Source organism: Marmota marmota, unplaced genomic scaffold (genome assembly GCF_001458135.2).
Source record: "Marmota marmota marmota unplaced genomic scaffold, marMar, whole genome shotgun sequence".
Taxonomy (NCBI): Eukaryota; Metazoa; Chordata; class Mammalia; order Rodentia; family Sciuridae; genus Marmota; species Marmota marmota.
Genome location: NW_026000229.1, coordinates 36,027,167 through 36,043,131, shown reverse-complemented (window position 1 = coordinate 36,043,131; position 15,965 = coordinate 36,027,167). Strand labels below are relative to the sequence as shown.

The window sequence follows — 15,965 nt, the reverse complement described above, 5'->3', positions numbered from 1 at the left end:
AAAAAAAAAAAAAAAAAAAAAAAAGACATTTTTTTCAGGCTTCATCTTCTTTAATCTCTTAGGAATAGAGTACTACTTCTTTGAAAAACTTTCCCCTCTTTTTTCCCAGCATTTTGTCTTTTTCTTAGAGTTGTGTGGAAGAGTTCCTGGAGCGGTGGTTATAAAACAGTCATCTACTTGCTTAAAATCCATTAATAGCTATCAGTAACCGCAAAACGAAGGCTAGGCTCACTAGTCCAAAATTCTAAGACCTTCCAAGGTCTGGCCATGTCAGGTTTGGGAAGGGAGGTTAGTTGTGTCCGCCCCCTCCTTCTGGGGATTGAATCCAGGGCCTCACATAAGCTAAACAAGCGCTTTAGGACTGTTATATCCCCCAGCATCACCCCACCCCCAGCTCCCACTTTTCTTTTTTCCTTCTTCTACTTTGTTTTTGTTTTTGAAGCAGGGTCTCCCTTTGTTACCCAGGCTGGCCTGGAACTTCTATGCTTAAGCCATCCTCCAGTCTAAGCCGCCCAAGTTGCTGAGCCACCATGCCCTGCTTGTTGCCAGCCTTTTATAGCTTATTTTTCCCTACACTCAGGGATACAGGATGAGCTCTAAGCCTCTAACAAGGATGAAATACAAGACATTTCCTGAAGGCGCTATGTTGTTCTTGGCATACCCTGTTTCCATAACTTGGAAAACTAGCTCCTTCCCTCCCAGACTTCCGGGGGAACTCCCATTTATCTTTCAAGACTCTCAAGGTCACTTCCTCCGGTAACCCTTTTAGACACCCCTAAGAATAAAATGTTTTGTTTATTGTAAGTCAAAGGCGCCTCAGATTTTGTGTGTGCCATGCATCGTACTGTAGCCACTATAATTTGTTAACCTATGTATCTCCCAGTCTCGACAGATCAAAGGCATTCTAGTCACTTTTTTTCCCCCTCAGTGTTCATCCCGCAGTCTCTGGCACACGGATGCTTTTGGCAAATGTTGCACGAACGCCTCCCACCTGCGGGCGAGACGGGAATCTATCCGGTTAACGGGTGAATTTCCCCAGCTCTCAGCCTGCGTGGCACCGAGATTTAAACCTACCGCACAGTGATTGGCTCTAGCTGTAGGGGTGTGTCTGCGGTCAGGGAGCCCGAGAAGTGCGCAGACGCGTGGCTTGGGGGCACGCAGGCGCGACAAGGGCGCTGCTCCTGGTCCGGTCTGGTGGTGTCCGAGCTGCCGCGGCCGGAGAGGAGTGGCCCGGAACTGCTTGGTGAGTCTCCAGGAATGGAGCTGAGGTAGCTAGCCGGGAGGAAGGTTGGGATCATATCTTGAAGATAAAGAGAATATCGTGACGGTTGGAAAGTTAGTGGGGTCGGACTTAAGGGGAGGAGGGGGCCCTCTGGCCCAGGCTTGGCCGATTGGGCCCGGAATGAGGCGAGGCACAAGAAGAAGTTCGAGGGGCCGGCGGAGGAAGGATGACCTGATCCTTGTATTAGTCTTCGAAACCACACAGATCAACTCTCAGTCCCTCACCGTGTTGATGTGGTCGGGATTAATAGACTGCGTGGTGACCACTGTAGTCAATAGTTGTAAGATAACTGTTTGAAGGACTCCGAGGTTCATGGCTTTGGATAGCCCTTGCCTGTCGAGTAGAGTTCGTCCTTATCTTGCGGGTTTTCCGCAGAGACACAAAGAAAAGGATCAGTGAAAGAAGGTAGTAGGGGGTTAGAAACTATTGTAAAATGCAGTTTCACCCCGTCCTTTGTTTCCTCTTTAATCATTAGTCATTACAATATGAGGAAAGGCAGCTGATGATTGAGGAAACCGAAAGATATCAAAGTTGGGAAAAGTGGACGAGAAGGGAGTGTCATTTTACCTTTTGCTGTTTTTCATCTGCCAAGATAGGAAACCGTGGCTGGAGAGGGGAGTTTGGATACTGGCAGCTTTCTAACAGCGTTCCCTCAGTTTTGTGAATAGCGTAGCTTCTTAATAGCAAATATTTTAAGAATTGAGAGATCTTACTCCACCTGTTCAACTGCCTTTAAGACTGGTTCTTAGGTATAAAATACTAAAAGTGCAGACATGGCCAGATAAAAAATGGGTTTTCCCACTTTCTTTTTTCCTCCGTTCTTGCCTGTCCTAGGAAATACCACACTTGAAACTCATGAGACATAATTAGCTAGAATACTTTGAGGTCTAATCTGAATGTATTTTATAATAAAATAAAAAATAATATTTCTGCCAACAGCTAAGTTGATGCCTAAGGCATCTGATGATTACTTTGTCATTCGTTCTTTTGGCCAGAGATATTGAAAACACATTCTTATTAGCAGATATTAGCAGATGGGAAAAAAACCTTTTCATGTTATCATGCTCCTGTGACAGATCATGTGGAAATAAGTTAAATGATCATATAACAACTTGCAGCTTAAACAGTTACCAGTTTTGCTAGGGTTTTTTTTTTTTTTTTTTCCTTTAGGTGCTTTGAAGTGTGTGGATATGCCTTAGAAAATCATTGTTTCTGAATAGGAATGGTTCATTGAGCCATTATTTTCCTAACAGTATTACACTCTTTCCTAAAAACAGTAGAATTTCTATAGGCATTTTGGTATTTGTTTCTTTAACTGAATGAAAGTACAGTATACAAGCTTACTTAACTAAAGGTCATATCTTTTCTCATCCTTCGGAACACAACCTAGAACCAGGAAGAAAGCATAGAAACAAAAACAGACCCTGTGCCCTGTGTTTATGGCACAACTATTGGGTCTTCACTAATAAATTATTACCTTTATAATTTTTGCCATTTTATTTTGTCATCATTGTTTGGTGTTGGGGATTGAATCCATGACAAATGTGCACTCTAACACTGAGCCACACCCCCACCCCAAATTTTACTTAATACTTTAAATGGACTTTTTAAAAAACATTACCCTCCCTGGTCAGTGGCACATCACTTGGGAGGCTGAGGCAGGAGGATTGCAAGATCTAGGCAAGCCTCAGCAACTTAGCAAGGCGTTAAGCAACTTAGTCAGACCTTGTCAGCAAAAAAAAAAAAAAAAAATTAAAAGGGCTGAGGACTTAACTCAGTGATAAAACGACTCTGAATTCAATCCCCAGTACAAAAAAATAAAAAACAAATAAAAAATTTTTTAAAATTTTCCTCTTCTAAATTGAATCTCTTGAAATCATGGTTTTGATGTATTTTATACTTTTTTTCTAATACACATTATAATAAATATATAACTAGTCAGTGTATAAGCTACCAACTTTTAACATGAAGATTGGACTAAGGTCAATGGACTTGAAAAATCTGTGAGCCCTGTGATGATAATATTTATTATAGTTACCCAATTCTAGCACATTTATCTGGTTTCATCAGATGAAAGCAAATTGGAATGGCAGAGGGGAAGAAGAACATGTTTACTCTTGGATGTTTTTGTGAAATCAGCTGCCTTCTCCCCCCAAATTAAGGCCTTTTGTTTTGTTTTTATATCACATTCTATACACCTACTTTTTGGCAAGGTCTGCATATGCTAATGTTAGCATTTATAATATGTTGTTTGCATCCAATGGTGCTGAACTTCTTATTCTAGTACCATATTTAGAGGGGCAAATGACAGAGACAGGATTTTGTTATGGTGGAGGGATGTCTGAAACTGATAGATCCTGTGCTTTCAACAATTGGAGGAAGTGGATTATGGAGCCAGGAAACAGCATGCACTGTGCCTTTATTTATTTATTTATTTAGCAATGTTGGGGGTTGAACTCAGGCCCTCCTCTATGCTAGCAAGTGCTCTGCCATAGAGCTGCAGTCCTATCTATGCCTTTTTAGGAGTCAGAATGGAAGTGGCCTCTGTTTGCACTCATTTAAATTCACTGACATTTTGGTTTCAGTTTAGGTTGTATTGCTATTAAAATATTGAAATCATTGGTCACTATATTTCTCTGGAATTCCTTCATCTTGTTGGTATTTGTAAGTTCTAAAACTTAGGTTTATAAGTTTTATTTTAACAATATGTTGATAAGTGAGATTACTTTAGATGATCTCTTGTGCTTATAAAATAAAATAGAAACTTATTGGTACAACACACAAATCCTTCACAGTCTATCTCCTTTTTAATCCATCCTGCCAGCTATATGTATGTGAGGGAGCAAGCACCCGCACGCACGCACACACACATACACACACACACACCCCTGTCTTGCACTGTGGCATTTCTTTTTCTCTTTCTTTCTTTCTTTTTTTTTTTTTTTAATGGTGCTGGGGATTGAACCCAGGGCCTTGTGCTGTGAGGCAAACACTCTACCAACTGAGCTATATCCCCAGGCCCCTGTGGCATTTGATAATCTAAAATCACAATATTTTTAGAGTTGATCATACTTGGATTTTGATTCACACAAATCAAAATTGGGAGATATTAAATAATTTTTTTCAGTGCTGAGGATTGAATTTAGAGACCTTGTATATACTAAGTATTTGCTCTACCATTGAGTTATACCCACAGTCCCTGAGGTGTTTAATAATTATATTGAAAGATTATAGTAGCTTTATTAAGCACTTTGTGCTAGGCATTGTTTTGTTTGGTTTTGGTACTGGGAATTGAACCCAGGGCTCCTGCCACTGAGCTATATCCCCCAATGCTAGCCATTGTTCTAAATGCTTTGCATGAATTAACTCAATCCATATAATAATACTTGAAGTAAGCATTATCATCATCATCATCATATCATTATTTAATGAGGAAACTGAAGCATAAGAAGTCAAATAAGCAGTTGTCAGGATTTGAAACCATAATGCCTTCAAATAGGAATACCTTTTAATGTTCTGTGGAATATTATTTTCCAGCAACCTGAGTAATTTATGCTATATGTGACATCTGATTCCTTGCATCAGAACATTTGAGAAGCTAACAAGACCATCTAAGTAAAATTGGAATCAGAGCCAACATACTAAGATGGATGGGGAGAATGTTTAGACAGAGTAAAGACTTACTATTTCATCTTCACCCCACCCTTGGTATTTCCCAAGCAGATAACTACTTATAACTGTCATATTGTCTTCCTTAGATAGATTGCTCGCTTCTGGCCCTTTTGTATTTTTATTTTTATGTGGTGCCCGGGATCGAACTCAGTGCCTCACGCGTGCTAGGTAAGCACACTACCACTGAACTACAACCCCGGCTCAAGCTTCTGACTCTTAAGCCTCTTTGTTATCTTTCACATATTTAATTAATTTTTTAAAAATTTAGTTGTTGATAGACCTTTATTTTATTTATATGTGGTGTTGAGAATCGAACCCAGTGCCTCACACATGCTAGGCAAGTGCCCTACCTCTGAGCCCTAGCCCCAGCCCAATAATTGATTTTTTTGTTCTGATTTTTCTTTTCTTTTCTTTGTTTTATTTATTTATTTATTTATTTATTTGTGGTACCAGATTGAACCCAAGGGTCCTTTACCACTGGGCCACAGTTCCAGCCTTTTTATTTTGAGACAGGGTCCTGCTAAATTGCCCAGACCGGCCTCAAACTTTTGATCCTTCTGCTTCAGCCTCTTGAGTCACTACAATTACAGGCATGTGCACCTCACTGGTTGAGGGTTAATATAATTGATTACAATCACATCTGCATCTGACTTCCCAGAATTATTTCCTGGTCACTTAGGGTAGAATTGTGAAAGTACCAAGGTTGGCAGGGACATGAAGATCAGGTGTTGCTGGGTGCATAGCATACACCTGTAATCCCAGCTCTGGAGGCCAAGGCAGGAGGGATCCCAAGTTCAAAGCCAGCCTCAGCCAAAAGTAAGACACTAAGCCACTGAGTGAAACCCTGACTCTAAATAAAATACAAAATAGGGCTTGGGGTGTGGCTCAGTGGTTGAGTGCCCCTAAGTTCAGTTCGCAGTACCCCCCAAAATTAAAAAAAGACCAGGTGTTAGACACAGAGCAATTAAATTACTAGGCACTTGTATAAAACTGAAGTATAGTTTTGGTGGGTTTTTTGTTTTTTGTTTTGGTTCCTGATATGTAGTAGTTCTCTCTGACCTGATATGATTTCTGTCTTGAATCATATGCTTTAGTGTACTTTGAAACCAAGATGTTTATATTTGATATGCTTCTGTGGTCTGCCTATCGTATTTGCATAGTTTTGGGGCCTCTATGTAAAAACGGTTAAAATTGTTCATACAGAGGAAGGTAGAAGGAAACTTGAGAGGAAGTAAAAGGAGGAAACTGTTTTAATTTAAATGAAACTATGAGCTTATCTAAATGCCTTCAGGAAGAATTGTATTTCCTAATTGGAACATAGTTTCTTTTTGGGGGCCAGGATATGTAGAATATTTTGGAATAATCAAAACTCATAGTTTGTATGATTAGTTCCCTTGTACTTATAGTTTTTGAGGAAGTAGGGTGAACCTTTTTAGCTTTTCATATTAGAAATGGTATCTAGGAGCAAAAATTATAGTCTTAAAGAGAAATTAAATTCTTTTACCCAGTAAACAATTATCTGTTTCTGAATTTCTGATTTATTTTCTTCTACTCTTTTCTTTTTCTTGGTACCAGACATTGAGCCCAGGTGCTTAACTACTGAGCCACATCCCCAGCCCTTTTATATATTTTATTAGACAAAGGGTCTTGCTGAGTTGCTCAGGGCCTCTCTAAGTTGCTGAGGCTGGCTTTGAACTTGCATTTCTCTTGCCTCAGCCTCCTGAGCCACTGGGATTACAGGCATGAGCCACCGCACCTGCCTTCTGATTTATTTTCTGTAATCCTTTCTTCTATTCCTTGCATCTATTTTCTATTATTCATCTTTGAGTCTTAAAATAGGAAATGTGTAAGTATGTTATATATACACTTAGTTGGACTTCATTAGGGCTTAGAATGAAGGCATTTATGACATGAGATATCAGATGTGGGTTGAAGATAATTGGCAAGACTTCACCTTGCCTAAGTAAAATGTAAACCCAAACCATTCAAGTATTTTGGCTCTGATTCCAAGTTCAGCTCGAAACTTTCTAATTAGATCCCACTCTGATGCCAGATCAGTACCATAGACAGAGAACATAACTGATAACATGAGTATAAACACTGTTCATTAATAACTGTCATTTTATAAACCTTTACTTTGTGCCAGTCACTGTACTAATCAATTAGGTACATTAACTAATTTTATTTCTGAAATAACCCTGGTAAGTAGATCTGTTATCTCAACGAATGAGGAAACTGTGACTTAAATAGGTTAAGTAACTTGCTTGGCTGCTGTAGTTTTGATGTGCCACCCCTGACCGCAAAGTTCAAGTGCTGAATGTTTCTTCTTTAGTTTAGTAGAGTATAGAGGTAATGCAACCTTGTTTGTTTTGTTGAGACAGGGTCTTGCTATGTTCCCAGGATGATTTTTAACTCTTGGGCTCAAGTGAACCTTTCATTTAGGCCTCAAAAATTCAGGACAGGGCTGGGATTGTGGCTCAGTGGTAGAGTGCTTGCCTAGGTGAGACCCGGGTTTGATTCTAAGCACCATATAAAAATAAAGGCATTTTGATGTGTCCATCTACAAAAAAGATTCATTCTCTCTCTCTTTCTCTAAAAAAAATTTTTCAGAACAGAAAATTCAGAACAAAAGGTATCTGCTGTGCTGGGTGTAAGGTAGTGGAACCTTTAAGAGGTGGGGCATAGTGCAAGGTAATTAGGTCATTAGAGGGCACTGCTGGTCTCATAGAGTGCTCTCAAAGTGGGTTTGTTATGAAAAGAGTGCACCCCACATGCTTGGCTTCTGTACAACACTGGTTCCCTTTCCATTTCTCTGTCCCAGCCAAGGGGTCTCTCACAAGAAGCCAAACACATGGGAGCCATGTGATCTTGGATTTTCATCTTTCAAAACTGTGAGCTAAATAAACCTCTTTATAAAGTACTGTTTTAGTCAGCATTTTCACTGCTGTGACTAAAGGATCCGAGAAGAGGAAGAGTTTATTTGAGGGCTCACAGTTTCAGAGGAAACTGTTTTAATTTAAATGAAACTATGAGTCCATTGAAGGCCGGCTTAATTTCTCGGGGCTCAAGGTGAGACTGAACATCACGGTGGAAGAGTGTGGCAGAGGGAAGCAGCTCACATCTTGATCAGAAAGCAGAGAGAATCCACTGGGATGCAAGGCTGGTTCAATATACGGAAATCAATAAATGTTATTCACCACATCAATAGACTTAAAAACAAGAACCATATGATCATCTCGATAGATGCGGAAAAAGCATTCGACAAAGTACAGCATCCCTTTATGTTCAAAACTCTAGAAAAACTAGGGATAACAGGAACATACCTCAATATTGTAAAAGCAATCTATGCTAAGCCTCAGGCTAGCATCATTCTGAATGGAGAAAAACTGAAGGCATTCCCTCTAAAATCTGGAACAAGACAGGGATGCCCTCTCTCTCCACTTCTGTTCAACATAGTTCTCGAAACACTGGCCAGAGCAATTAGACAGACGAAAGAAATTAAAGGCATCAAAATAGGAAAAGAAGAACTTAAATTATCACTATTTGCAGATGATATGATTCTATACCTAGCAGACCCAAAAGGCTCTACAAAGAAACTATTAGAGCTAATAAATGAATTCAGCAAAGTGGCAGGATATAAAATCAACACGCATAAATCAAAGGCATTCCTGTATATCAGCGACAAATCCTCTGAAATGGAAATGAGGACAACCACTCCATTCACAATATCTTCAAAAAAAATAAAATACTTGGGAATCAACCTAACAAAAGAGGTGAAAGACTTATACAATGAAAACTACAGAACCCTAAAGAGAGAAATAGAAGAAGATCTTAGAAGATGGAAAAATATACCCTGTTCATGGATAGGCAGAACTAACATCATCAAAATGGCGATATTACCAAAAGTTCTCTATAGGTTTAATGCAATGCCAATCAAAATCCCAACGGCATTTCTTGTAGAAATAGAGAAAGCAATCATGAAATTCATATGGAAAAATAAAAGACCCAGAATAGCAAAAACAATGCTAAGCAGGAAGTGTGAATCAGGCGGTATAGCGATACCAGACTTCAAACTATACTACAGAGCAATAGTAACAAAAACAGCATGGTACTGGTACCAAAACAGGCGGGTGGACCAATGGTACAGAATAGAGGACACAGAAACCAATCCACAAAACTACAACTATCTTATATTTGATAAAGGGGCTAAAAGCATGCAATGGAGGAAGGATAGCATCTTCAACAAATGGTGCTGGGAAAACTGGAAATCCATATGCAACAAAATGAAACTGAATCCCTAAGTCGTTCTTATTCAGCTTCCCCACCCCACCCCCTTTAATCTGTCTTTTAAAATTGAGATATAATTCACATAACTTGAAGTTCACTTTTTTTTTTTTTGATACCTAGGATTGAATCTAGGGGCACTCAACCACTGAGCCACATCCCCAGCCCCCCCCCTTTTTTTTTGTATTTTTTATTTAGAGACAGAGACCCACTGAATTGCTTAGGGCCTCGCTAAGTTGCTGAGGCTGGTTTTGAACTCCTGATCCTCCTGCCTCAGCCTCCTGAGCCACTAGGATTATAGGTGTGTGCCACCATGCCTGGCTTGTAATTTCATTTCATTCTTTTATTTTTAATATCTGAGGATGCTAATTGTTGATAGGAAAGTTAGAGAAAGAAGATGCACTGGTGGTGAGGGGTAATGACAAAAGATTGTTATAAATTCTCTATTCCAAGCTAAGTTCTCTGTTCTCTTCATAGGATCCTATTTTGATCTTTTTTTTTTAAGTATTTTTAATTGTAGATGGAACACAATACCTTTATTTTATTTTATTTACTTATTTATTTTTTTTAAAGAGAGAGAGAGAGAAAGAGAGAGAGATTTTTTTTAATATTTATTTTTTAGTTTTCGGCGGACACAACATCTTTGTTTGTATGTGGTGCTGAGGATTGAACCCGGGCCGCACGCATGCCAGGCGAGCGCGCTACCGCTTGAGCCACATCCCCAGCCCTATTTTATTTATTTATTTTTATGTGGTACTGAGGATTAAACCCTCGAGGCAAGCACCTCTGCCACTGAGCTACAACCTCAGCCCTTCTTAGAACTCTTGTCATAAAAATATTAAGAACTTGTTCAGACCCCACTAAAACCCATTCCTGCCACCAAATATGTTCTGCTATTATTATTTTTAGACTTTTATGGATTGAAATTATTGATTATCTCATAGTCCCACAAAATTACATTTACTGTGTATGCCAACTGGAAGACTTCTCATATATGAACTAGGATCTAGAATTTATTGCTTGTCTTTGTTTTCTTTGGTCTTATAAATCTACTTTCTTTGTTGTCTTAGCTATCATATTTTATGATAAAAACAAATGTATGAAATTTAAAATATAACTTCATGGCAAACTACTTGGAAAATTGGGAAAAGAAGAAAAGCCATTCCTAGTTCTGTGAATACCTCCACAGCCATTGACAGTATTTTGATTACTTCCCTGCTAAACTTTTTTCTACTTAGATTTTATTTCCATTGTAATTTTAGCACATTATTTTTTTAGTCCATCTTTGTTTACCTTATATTCTAGTCGTCATAACTTTAGTCCTTTTTGTGGTTTGTGTCACTTTGTTCCTTGTTTGCCCAGTCTTAGCCAGAAAAACAACATTTAAGGCATATTTTATTTTATTTTTTAGACATACAAAGCTATGTATATATAAATATACAGATATAGGTATCTATATCTATATACATACAATATGCAATATATGTATATATGCATGTATACACACACATATATACACATATATACATATATATAGAGAGAGACACACACACACTTTTTTTTTTTTGTCTTCAGAGGTGTCTAACAGGAAACTTGGTTTAATGTTAACCTGTGTGATATTTGTCTTGATGTGTACAGTCTCATGACTGCCATGAAAAGAGATGTGTAGTCTATACAATATCATCAGCTTTAATATTCAAATTTAGCTGGACAGATGGAACAATGAATAGTTAGTAACTGTTATTCTCAGTTACTTTCATCATAAGTGTCACTCAGTACTTTTAATAATGTCAACAATTTAACATTGTTGCTTAACTTTTATTTTGCTTATTGTTTCTGCTTCAGTAATAATATTAAAATAATGGCTAATGTTTATGGAACACCAAAAATATGCCGTGTGACTTGCTAAGCCCTTTGCATAGATCATCTATTTTTTTTCTCCCAGTACTGAAGATTGAACCTAGGATTGAACCCACTGAGCTACATCCCTAGCCCTTTTTATTTTTTATTTTGAGACAGGGGTTGCCCAAACTGGCCTTCAAACTTGTGATCCTCATGCCTCAACCTTTGAGTCCCTGGGATTATAGGCATGTGCCATCATTCATAGCTGTTTTCCTTCACCCAGTTTTAAAAAAGAAGTTAAGAAAGTTAAATTGGGAGTCATCTAGTAAGTCTAGCTAGTTTTGTTACACTCTAGCAGATTTGCAAAGACCAGTGAGTCTGGGGAGTATTTTTCCTTGTCTCTCTTCATCCTTCTTAAAATTTTGCTTTGTCTCTTCTTAATTGTATTTATTTGTGGTGCTGGGGATAACCCAGAGCCTTATGCATGCGAGGCAAGCACTCTACCAACTGAGCTATAACTCCAGCTCTCTTCTTAATTTTATATACCATAATCATGTAGTTAACACTCTCAGGCATCCAAAGTAGAAAAATCTTCAGCAGCTGTGTACTAATGTTGGCATGTCAAATACATGAGAACTTTAGAGATTCTGGATCTTTGCTTTGTATGTCATCTCTTTAGGGAATTAAAAAAAAAAAAAAAAAAAAAGAAGAAGAAGAAGAAGAAGAAGTAGTTTAAGCAGAACTTTGAGTTCACTGACCTCACTGTCTTATCAAGAGTAATTCTTCACATCTACCTCCCAATTTCATCTGCATTTTTTTGGATACTTAAAAGGCCTGACTCTTTTTTTTTTTTTTCATATTAATCAATACCATAATTTATTGAGACCAACAATGACAAAAGCAAAGAAAATGGGAGCATATACAATGGCTCAAATGGATTCATGATGACAATATTTTTTTGGGGGGGGTTTAAAAAAATATTTATTTCTTTTGTTGTAGTTAGACACAATAACTTTATTTCACTTATTTGTTTCTTTTTTTTCTTTAATTTTTATTGTTGGTTGCTCAAAACATTACATAGTTCTTGACAAATCATATTTCACACTTTGATTCAAGTGGGTTATGAACTCCCATTTTTATCCCATATACAGATTGCAGCATCACATCGGTTACACATCCACTGTTTTACATATTGCTATACTAGTGTCTGTTGTATTCTGCTGCCTTTCCTATCCTCTACTATCCCCCATCCCCTCCCCTCCCATCTTCTCTCTCTACCCCATCTACTGTAATTCATTTCTCCCCCTTGTTTTTTTTTTCCCCTTTCCCCTCACTTCCTCTTGTATGTAATTTTGTATAACCATGAGGGTCTCCTTCCATTTCCATGCAATTTCCCTTCTCTTTCCTTTTCCCTCCCACCTCTCGTCCCTGTTTAATGTTAATCTTCTTCTCATGCTCTTCCTCCCAACTCTGTTCTTAGTTACTCTCCTTATATCAAATAAAACATTTGGCATTTGTTTTTTAGGGATTGGCTAGCTTCACTTAGCATAATCTTTTCTAATAAAGGCCTGACTCTTGAGTGGGCCATGTCCTGCCACGCCAGACGTGCCATTGCCATTGAGTCCCAAGGACTCAAAGGCTGAGGCATGAGGATCACAAGTTTGAGGCCTCCACTGGGTGCTATGCTCCACCCCCTGCAACCCCCACGGGGAGTCCTGGGCCAGGCTCTGCTTCTTCAGGCAGTGCCTGGCACACCGAAAACTTCTAGTAGCACCTTGTTGGATGAGTTGGAGTCGTCATTCGAGGCTTGCTTTGCTTCTTTGTCAGGATTATGTCAATGGCACCGATCAGGAAGAAATTCGAACTGGTGTTTATCAGAAGTTTCTGGATATCGCAAGACAGACGGAATGCTTTTTTCTACAAAAAAGATTGCAGTTGTTTGTCCAGAAACCAGAGCAAGTTATCAAAGAGGACATCTCAGAACTAAGGAATGAGTTGCAGTGGAAAGTTGCGCTGGTGCAAAAGCACTTGACAAAGCTGAGGCATTGACAGCAGGTGCTGGAGGAAATCAGTGTGCAACACAAAAAGCCGGCCGAAGTCCCTCGGCCCCCTTGGCCTACCTGGAGCAGGCATCTGCCAATATTCCTGCACCTTTGAAGCAGAACTGAGAGAGGTCTGGCCTACAGGGTAGCCTGTTGCAGACAGTTCCTCTAGACCTCTCTGTGTGGAGATGGCATTTTAGAACAACTATTTGCCAGAGAATGAGTTGGTGTTAATTTTATTTCCACCTAAAAATTTCCCCAATTTTTATGAGCTGTTAATTACTTGAGTACTTTATAAAATGCTTGGTAGACAAAGTGAGGTTTCATTTTGTTTGCTTTGTCTGTAGCAAAGTTTAGACTATTAGTTTGCCACAGATTCCCCGCCCCCCTTGGCTTTTTGCTCCTTTTTAAAATTTTATGTAGTTTATATATAGTTTTCCCCCCTCCGGTTGTTAGTTTGTTATAATCTGAGGGGGAAAATTAAAGTAGTCCTAGAATCTGGGGAGAAAGAATTTGGTTTTAGGCCTTTTACGGTTACTACACATCCATGGTAGTAGAGAAAAATATCTAAATTTGCTGTCTCAAGACTTTGAACTACCTCAAGAAGAATCTAATGCAACATTTGTAATGCTTCCATAGCAGTACAGAGTGCAGATATTTTGTAAATATGACAGAAATAAAGGTTAAACTATGCTAGGTTAGCGTAGTAATATTACAGTAGATCCTTAAGTTGATGCTGCCTTTTGTTTGGCTGAGTTTATGTGTTGTGTGGTGTTTGCTGTCTTGAGGGAGCTGTATTAGGAGCATGACATGCTGGAGGCCTCGTAGTAATGAACCAGTGTGAGTAACAGAGCAGACCCAGTCTCCCTAGCGTGACAGCTGGCACACAAGTGATGGACAAGGGGTCAAAGCTTGGTCTGATTCTTTTTCTTTTGAGTTTTGTTTTGTTTGCTTGTGATTTTGTTTTACTTTTTGGAGAAAAGGCAGTTTACATGAAGGATAGTTCTTGCTCAGTGGATTTGATTCTAAGAGCCTAGGGCTTTAGGATGGAGGGTGACCTGCAGAGTGAATGAACCCCAGCTCCTCACCTCCACAGAGAGCATGTGGGTCCTCTGTGGGGAAAATATTTTGCCGTCTTGTCAGAAGAGGTTTTCTTTTCTCCATTTATGCAACTCTTAGATTATATCCCTCGGCCAGTACAAACACTCCTCTTCTGAATAGTCAGTAGGTCTGTGGCTGTCTTGGTTCATTTTGTCCTTTCCAACCCTGAAGATCCCTCCCCATGTGCCTCGATATGCACTCATGTTCCTAGTGTGGCCTGGATGCTACCTGGTCCACAAAGCCTCTACTCCATTCCAGGGCACAGGACTTTTATTTCTTCCACTGTCTTGTGAGTTAGTGAATTTTTTTGTGCCCCTTGCTGCATTGTATGCTCATGGCAATAAGCGTTACTCCCCTGGAATATACAGGAACATGTATTTTGTACTCACTTTGTATATACATTATTCATTTTGTTTGTGAGCTGTGAGGATGATAGTTGGTTTGTAGATCTATGACCTGTGATGACTAGCCTGAGGCCAGCGTATCTCCCCTTGGTTGGAGTGTATAGGTCAAAACTTAAAAGTTATTTTTTACTCATAGGGTTTTAACCTGGTCATCTCATGATAGTTAGAAGCTCTGATTGGCAGCTTTAAGTTTCCTGATTAAAAGCCTAAATAAATGCCCAGCGTGATGGCACACACCTGTAATCCCAGTGGCTCCGGAGGCTGAGGCAGGAGGATTGTGGGTTCAAAGCCAGCCTCAGCAAAAGCCAGGTGCTGAGCAACTCAGTGAGACTGCGTCTCTAAATAAAATATAAAATAGGGCTGGGGATGTGGCTCAGTAGTTGAATGCCCCTGAGTTCAATCACTGGTATCTCCCCCCACATCCCCCCCACCCCAGCAAAACTAAGTTTGAGGCAGTCTTTCAATGATAAAAGTGTTTTTGGTAAAAAGATAAGAAACTATTCGACTTGGTGCTTAATGAAAATGTTTTGAATTAATGTATATATAAGTTATTGTCATTTCTTTATATTAATTCAGAAGTTATCTGTCAAATAAATAATGATTTAAAAGAAAAAAAAAAAGAAGGCATGACTCTTGGAATCAGGCCTTTGTTGTACTGGGACATTCTACCACTGAGCATCATTCCCAGCCCTTTTTAAATTTTATTTTGAGACAGAATCTCACTAAATTTTCCAGTTTGGCCTCAAACTTGTGATCCTCTTGGCTAATCCTTCCAAGTCATTGGATTACAGGCTTGTGCCACTGTGTTTAGCACACTTAATTAAACCTTAAAATGGCCAGGCACAGTGGCACACACCCGTAATCCCAGAAAGTGGGGGGCATGTAGGGAGAAGGTGCTGAGGCAGACAGATTGCAAGTTTAATACCAGCCTTAGCAATTTAGTGAGACCCTTAGCAAGTTATCAAGATCTTGTCTCAAAATAAAAAGGGTTGGGGATATAACTCAGTGGTAAATTGCCTCTGGTTCAATCCCTAGTACCTTAAAACATTTATTTGGAACAGTAGAATTATGAAAAGGACTCTGATTGTGTTGCCTTCTTCCATTTGATATGTATTTGGTCATCAAATATGATTCTATTAAAAGTAGAAGTTGGTAGTAAATCTAGTACTAGTACCACTAGGATTAGTAATATTCCTTACTAAAAGTGATTGAAAAGGTTTGGGTACTTTTGTTTGTTTTTGTTTTGCTGTGTTGGAGGTTGAACCCAGGACCTTGAGCATGCTAGGCAAGTGCTCTGCCACTGAGCTATACCACCATCCTCTACTGAAAAGGTTTGTA

General features: G+C 39.1%; 1 protein-coding gene and 1 pseudogene across 1 annotated transcript in view; both read left to right on the top strand.

Annotated features, from left to right (window-relative positions):
- The first annotated feature begins 1,108 nt into the window (after positions 1–1,108).
- Snap23 (synaptosome associated protein 23) overlaps positions 1,109–15,965 on the top strand; it is a 36,916-nt gene continuing 22,059 nt past the window's right edge. The window contains exon 1 of the mRNA XM_015480764.2: positions 1,109–1,243. The gene's annotated coding sequence lies outside the window, so the exon portion shown is untranslated. The remainder of the gene's footprint in view (positions 1,244–15,965) is intronic.
- LOC125613392 lies at positions 12,540–14,977 on the top strand (annotated as a pseudogene).